Source organism: Gracilinanus agilis, chromosome 1 (genome assembly GCF_016433145.1).
Source record: "Gracilinanus agilis isolate LMUSP501 chromosome 1, AgileGrace, whole genome shotgun sequence".
Taxonomy (NCBI): Eukaryota; Metazoa; Chordata; class Mammalia; order Didelphimorphia; family Didelphidae; genus Gracilinanus; species Gracilinanus agilis.
In genome coordinates, this window is record NC_058130.1 from 120,005,344 (window position 1) to 120,013,859 (window position 8,516).

Consider the following 8,516-nt stretch of genomic DNA (forward strand, 5'->3'; position numbering starts at 1 on the left):
TGTTTGCTCACTTTTTAGCCTATTTCTTGAGTTGAATAAAGTTCAGTATTAGAATTGAGCTCTGCTTCCTGAGACTAGGGAGAATAGGGAGAATGGTCCCATACTTTAGATTTTTTTGGTTCTTCTATTTTTAGAGCTAGTTCTGAGGATCTTTAGGTGCTTTCAAGATGATGTTATTATGGGACATGTTAGTATGGCTAATTTTTTCTTGGTCTGTGCTCTTGTCTTTAGTAGGGAAGGCCTCTAACACATTATAGCCATAAGTACTAGTGCTCCTTTTTGTCTCAGAACTAAAAACAGGGTGAAGGCTGCAACTTTGGCAGAGTGCCTTAGTACCACCATGGGAAGCTAAGGGCTCCAACCAAGCAGCTGGCAGGAAGGAGGCTGTCAGAAAGGAAGAGAAGAGGATGAGGGTAACTACTTTTAGCCTCCTCACCTTCACTTTTACCTTCAGGTTCTACAGGTAGATGGGGAAGATCTGGCCTCAGAGCACATTATTCAAGTCAACTCTATCAGTCTAATACAGTTAATCAGCAAAGAAGAGAAGAAGCCACTTCAGAGCAGAAAAGCCCAAACTCACAGATCCAGCAAATAAACAGAGAAGCAAGAATACAGCCAATAAGGAGGGGGAAAGAATAAAAAATATGAGTAAACAATAGAAAAAGATAAAAAGGAATTACAATTTGCAGCTTCTATCCAGATAATGAACAAAGAACAAATGGAACAGAGGAGGACCAAGGAACACAAGGCAAAAACTCCAGCAAATTGGACTGAGGTTTTAGGAGAACTCAAAACTCAATTCAATAAACAATTGAGAGGCTGAATAAAATTGGGAAAAGAACTTAAAAACCAACTAGGTCATCTGGAAATAGAGGTACATGAACTAAAACAAGAAAACAGTTTCTTTAAAGCCATAATTGACCAACTTGAAAATGAGGCAAAGAAAGTGAAAGATGACTTACAAAGAAAAATAGATCAGGAAAAGAAAAGGAGAGTAAAAAAAACAGTCTTTAAAAATTAAAATTGAATAACTAGAAGCAAATGACTTCACAAGGCAGAAAAAGTCTATAAAACAAAGTCAAAAGAATGAAAAAAATTAAGGAAAATATGAAACACATCATTGATAAAACAAGAGACCTAGAAAATAAATCTAGGAGATATCATTTAAGAATTATTGGAGAGGGCAGCTGGGTGGCTCAGTGGATTGAGAGCCAGGCCTAGAGATGGGAGGTCCTAGGTTCAAATCTGGCCTCAGACACTTCCCAGCTGTGTGACCCTGGGCAAGTCACTTGACCCCCATTGCCTACCCTTACCACTCTTCTGCTTTGGAGCCAATACACAGTATTGACTCCAAGTTGGAAGGTAAGGGTTTTTAAAAAAAAAAAGAATTATTGGACTACTGGAAAATCCTGACAAAAGAAAAAGCCTGGACATCATTTGACAGCAAATTATCCAAGAAAACTGCCCTGATATTCTTGAACAAGAGGGTAAAGTAGAGATTGAGAGAATCCACAGATCACCTCCTGCATTAAATTTCCAATTGACAATGCCCAGGAATGTTATAGCCAAGTTCAAGAACTTCCAGATCAAGGAAAAGATAATACAAACTGCTAAAAAGAAACATTTAAGATATCTTTGAGCCACAGTCAAGATTACATAGGACCTGGCTGCACCCAGACTGAAGGACCAGAAGGCAGGGAACATGATATTCTGGAAAGCAAGGGAACTGGGTCTACAACCAAGAATTAACTACCCAGAAAATTTGACTATATTATTGCAGTGACTATATTATTGAATGATCATTTAATAAAGTAGAATATTTCCAATCATTCCTGAAGAAAAGACCAGACTTAAACAGTAAATTAAATGCCCAAATACAGAACTCAAGAGAATCACCAAAAGATAATTAGGAAAGAAAAAAAATTAAGAGACTCAATAAGTTCAAATGATTTGTATTCCTATATGAAAAGAGATAATTGTAACTCTTAAAAATTCTTAAAATCAGGGTAACTTGAAGAAGTATACTTAGAGGATATAGTGGCAAACTATATAAGATATGTCAGAAAACATATTAAAAATTATGTGTAAAAAAGAGGATAAAACTAAGGGAAATGGTAAAAGAGAAAAAATGGGGTCAATATATATTTCATAAAGAAGCACATGGGGAAGGTGGAAGACCAATATAACAAAAGGGTGGAAGTGGTTGGCAACAGGTAATACTTAAATCTAATGATCATTGGAATTGACTCACAGAGGGAAGAAAAATGAGATCCATTGGGACAGAGAATTATATCATGCCTTATAGAGAAGTAGAAAGGTAATAAATGGCCTGGTGGGGAAGGAAGAAATACAAGGGATGGAGAGGTTGAGGGTTCATTTAAAAGGCACTATAATAAGAGCGGAGGGATTGGAAATGGATTAGGGAAGGGAAAGGGGGAGACTGACAAAGTGAAAAGTTGGTGGGGTGGGTAAAATAGAGATAAAAGACAGAATCAAAGGAGGAAGTCAAAATGGAGGTGAATACACAGACAGTCATCATAACTGTGAATTTGAATGGAATGAACTCACCACTAAAAAGGAAACAGTAGAATGGATTAAAAAACCAGAATCCTACCATATGTTGTCTACAAGAAACACACTTGAGGCAGGTAGACATACACAGGGTAAAGGTGAGAAGGTGGTGCAGAATTTACTTGGCTACAACTGAAACAAAGAAGATAGCAGTGGCAATAATGCTCCCAGGCAAAGCTAAAGATAGAACTCATTAAAGGAGATAAGGAAGGTAATTGCATCTTGATGAAAGGCAGTATATAAAATGAATAAATATCAGTACTCAATATATATGCCCCAAATGGTATAGCATTAAGATTGCTAAAGCAGAAACTAAAGGAACTTTAGGAGGAAATAGACAGTAAAAGCATTCTAGTGGGAGACCTCAATTTTCCCCTATCAGAACTAGATAAATTGAACCAAAAAACTGGTAAGAAAGATGTAAGGGAAGTAAATGAAATGTTAGAGAAATTAGATGTAATAGATATCTGGAGAAAAACAAATAGGGATATAAAAGGAATATACATTCTTTTCAGCAGCACATGGCACATATACAACGATTGACCATGTTTTAGAGCAGTGGTTCCCAAACTTTTTTGACCTACCGCCCCCTTTCCACAAAAAAAAATATTACTTAGCCCCCTGGAAATTATTTATTGAAATTTTAATAGCAATTAATAGGAAAAGATAAATGCACCTGTGGCCATCACCTCTCCCCTGGATTTCTGCAGCACCCACTAGGGGTGGTGGCACCCACTTTGGGAATCACTGTTCTAGAGCTTAAATCAATGCAAATAAATTTTGGAAAGAAGAAATAGTAAATGTAAATTTTCAGACCATAATGCAAGAAAAATCATAATCGATAAGGACTTATGGAAAGGCAGATTTAAAATTAATTGGAAACCAAATAATCTAATTCTTCAGTACTGGTGGGTGAAAGAACTAATCAAAGAAACAATTACTGATTTCATTGGAGAGAATGACACTGAGGAAACAACATATCAGATCTATGGGATGTAGTTAAAGTAGTACAGAGGGGAAGATTTATATCCCTGAGTGCATCTACCAAAAAAATCAGAGAAGGAAGAGGTCAATGAATTGAGTATGCAACTTAAAAACTATAAAGAGAAACTTAAAAACTCCAGATAAAAACTAAATTGGAAATCATAAAAATCAAAGGAGAAATTAATAAAATTAGAAGTAAAAGAACCATTGAACTAGTAAATAAGACTAGTAACTGGTACTTTGAAAAAATAAATAAAATAAATTTCTGGTTAATCTAATAAAAAGAAGAACTTGAAAACAAAGGGCGATAGCATATTTTAACCTTTTTTATATTTTTTTCTGCTATTAGCACAGTGTTGTACTATATTACATATTTGATCAATAAATAGCTTGCTTTGTTAAAAAAACAAAACAAAAAAACTGCAACCAGGTTTCGTGTACTCTAGTGACCAACTACAAGTGTTCCTCTCTGTCTTGGAAGTATGATTCAGAACTTCATATGGATAAGCCAATCAGTGACTATATCCACTGTGACCAAATGGTACCCTGTAATCTCTTTCTGACCAATTCTCTGACTTCCTTATTATCTCTGGGTTGAGACCTTTCAGACCTGCTAATGTTGCTATTATTATTGCTGCTGCTATTGCTATTTCTGCCACCTGTTGGCTTTTGACAGCCTTTCACCTTGGTGTCACAGAGTTCTCTTGCCAACCTCCCAAGTTTTCTTAGGCAGGAAAATATCTCTTTGATCTTTTGTTGACTCAACTATTACAAAATTTGATTAGAGGATTAATTTTATAGTTGTTTGGATGTGAATATTGAGAGAGTTCAGCTGTGTTACCTCTAATCCACCTTTTTGGCTCCATCTTATTTTTGAATTCCTTTTCTCAAATTCTTTTGGAAGTTGTATTTCTATGTAGAAGAATCCACCAAAAATTGCAAACCACAAGTATGTGTTTGGCTTTTATTGTTATAGTTGTCATTATTCCTAACAACAAACTCATCTGGTTCCACTCACATTTTTTTTTTAATTTTAAGCTACTTCTCTATAACACTCTAGTGCAGTGTTGGCAAATATTTTAGAGATTACTTGCCACTGGTCTCCACCCCTTACAGGTTCGCCAATAAGGAAGGATGATATCATGAAAATATTGGACTTTGAATAAAGTAACTGACATTTAGCTGTGTGACCCTAGCAAATCCCTTTGCTTCTTTTTTAAATTGCTTCTCCTATTGATTGGACAAAATATTAATTGTATCACCTAACATTGTATTTTTAAAGAAAGCATTTTTGTAAACCTCAAAGCAGCATATAAAAGAGCTATAAAAATAGCAGAACAACATCTTTTATGGTATTTTTGAATAAGTTTCTATACATTCCTATAGAAGAATATATCCATGGGAAACAAAAAGGGATGTAATAATTGATTATCATCTTAACAATTCATAATTTACAAAAGATCTGAATCTTGGCTTTTAATACCAGGACCACAGGACTTTTGGTTTTATTTCCTCATTTCCTCTCAGCCTAAATCCCATCTACTCAGTTTTAACCTTGATATTAACTATAGTTTAGTGTCATTGTTATCAGATTAGTTTGTTAAAGCTGGGTTCTTCAACCTTTAGGGAAATTGCATCTTCAAACCTTGATATGGTCATGCCAAGAATCTTTTACCTATAACCCTTCCTCAGCTTAGTCATATGATCCTAAATTTAGAACTGGAAGGGATCTTTGAGTCTATCCGTTCCAATCTTCTTGATCTATAAATAAGAAGATAAAATTCCATAGAGGATAAATTATTTAATCAGGGTCACATAGGTATTACAAAGCTGTGATAGGATTTGAAGCTACATCCACTTCATTTGAAATCCTCTCCTCTTTCCACTTTATGATACTATAACATATCTATGTTTGTAACCCCAATTCTTAGCAAGAAAATATATTTCCCTGAATCTCCTTCCTTGGCTTGTTTACTTTCATCTCCTTTTTTTCTAGTCTCCTAAAAAGATATTGGCAAAACTGATACTTTGTGGAAAATTTGCCTTTGAAAAATACTTTCAGAATGTCTCAATGTGGGGTTGGCTTTGGTATCAAGGGTTCAAATCTTGACTCTTGTATTGTGTAATACTGAGTAAGAAGTAAGTGACAACCTTTAAATTTCTTCAGGCAACTCCCTAAGACTATAGACTCTGGATATGATACTGATTAGTACTGGTCAAGGATGTTTCCCCACTGGGAATTCTTTATTCAAATGAAATCAATCTTTTCCAAAAGGGAAAATAAAACCACCACTCTCCAATTACAACCCATTCTTATTGTTCCTATATAATCATATCTGTCAATCTTTCAGATATATATATATATATATATATATACATATATATATATATATGGAATAACATGAAACCAAGGGTTTGTTTATAATGTCCCTTACTGTAATTGATGATCCATTTTTCAGACAGATGGGAAATTCTTTAAGGACTCAATCTGCGTGGTAAAAGTGACACATAAACTGAATGTTCATTAATTAGAGTTCAGGAAGCATTTGTTTCTCCAACTAGTATGAGTACTGGTCCTTTCATTTGCCAATTTTACAGAAGGAATTATCAAAAGGACACATAATTTAGTGAATAAGTAGGTAGTGATAATAATAAAAAATTTATGTATAGGTCAAATAATGAAAAAATATGACTGTTAATTATTTCTTTTTTCTCTCCAAATTTATGTTTTCTCTTACTCTTACTCTGTTTTAGACCATATTTTAATACCTAAAAATGTAGGTTATTAAACTGATAAAAGAAAACACCAGAGAGGGCATTGGCATTGACTGAAACTAAACTGAATTGGAGAAAATGTTGAATCTAGTCTATATCATGTGGTTTTGAATTTATGAAGTGTCAAATGTGAAATCCAAAACCTGAAACTTATGACTGTGATATCATGTGGATTGAAATATTTTATCCCAAAGCATGCAAATCAAAACAGATAGCTTTCCACTTCTCTGCTGAGAAGCAATTTTTGGTTTCTAATAATATTATGCTAGGATTTAAAATTTATGATTGCCAGATTGCTGATGTTTTCATCAGTAAAATTTGACTCAGTGATGGGGCTGCAAAAAGCAACTTCTTGGCTAGCAATGAGTATGAGCACTCTTTAAGGTATATAGTATCTTCATTCCCACAGAATGCTGTGTGAGATGGGAAGCTATTCTTAGCCATCAAACCATAATGTATAAGTGCAGCATCAAGAAGTAGGATAAAAATATTTTATTTATTAATTTAAATAATTATGATCATCCCCATATAGTAACTAGGCTATTTAGTGAACAGTGCATTGGGCTTAGAGTCAGAAAGACCAAAATTAAAATCTTTTCTTGGACATTTACTATTTGTGTGATGTTGGGGTAAGTCACTGAACCTGTTTTCCACCATTTCCTCCATAATAAAATGAGTTTAATCATACCACCTACCTCTCAGACTTATTATAAGAGTAAAATAAGATAATATTTGTAAAAGTAAGCAGCACACTGCCTGACATAATAGGGAATAAATAAATTCTACCTATTATACTATTTAATTTCTTTGAGATTCTATTTCCTCATCTTTACAAAGGAGATAATAATACTTTCACCGTATACCTCAATGGAAATTATTGTGTAAACACTAGAGTGCTGTAGAAATTTTAGTTTTTCTGGTAAGAAAGCTTTTAATCCCAGCAAATACTTTCAGCTGGGTCTCTAGGGAAGTGAGCAAACAGTTTATTTCTTGAATTGCATTTGTCAGTGCCTTTGTACCTCTTTGTGCCAAGGGGAAAAGAATATGAAAGACTTGTTTTATGCACACCAAAGCTGAGGCAAACATACAGATTCATCATCTTCATTTTTACAGAGATTTCCTGAAGTTAATGGAGAAATGGAGAACCATATAGGCTACAATTCCATTCACTCCTTTTTTTCTAGTTCTAAAGGAATTCTAGTCTTTTGATTGATATTTATTATATGAATAGAATCTTATTTCAAAACATGTTTATGGAATTCCCTCGAGCCAACATTAGACTGATATTCTCATATGTCACCCAACTCTTACAAGTTGTGTTAGTTGTACTTGAACCATTTAGGAAGATAAAGAAAGAATCAGGCAAATGAAGCTAGAAGCCCAATATGTGGGCTAAGCTGAATTCTTTGCTCCAAAGGAGGTAGAATGAAATATAATAGACCCAGAGGCCTTTCTCTACTGGTGGGGCTCCTGACTCCTTGACTCTCATATAGGGGATTCTTTATAACATGAAAAATGCTGCCCAGGAACACACTCAACTTAAGCCCTGAAAACCCATGGGTCATAACTAAAATTTAAAGCTGCTGGTCCTTTGTGTTATCCCATGCCTTTCAAAAAAATACAAAGGGATAGCTTTCTTCTTCTTCCAATTATCTTCTTGCTTCTTTTTAAGACTATTTAGAACTGTACAGGATACCTGTTGAGAATCAGATTATTGGGTATTAGCTGAGGAAACATTGGCATTTTTCCCATAGGTTCCTTACAGCTAAGGAAATTCTAGTCATAAGTAGGCTTGTCTCTAAAGTATATTTAGTGAGTTGGGGTTCAAAAGGAATTCTTCTCTCATGACAAGACTATGAAATACATTAGGTAATATTATCATCTTTAAAATTCCACATCTAATATACAGTTCATATAATCTACATATATCTGAATAGGAGTCAGAACACTAGGGTTCAAATCCTAATTCATATTTAATATATTTGTATGGAATTTTAAAAAGTTACATTTTCCATTTTAGTTTTCTCATATATTAAATGAGAGGAGGATTAAGTGATATCTGTATCAGAATATCTCCAAGTTCTATTTAAAAATATCTAATTATGGAGAACCCACTACTATCTAAAATTTCTTTTCTGTTGAACAGTTTTAATTATTAGGGAGATTTCCTTTAGAGGAAGCTAGCA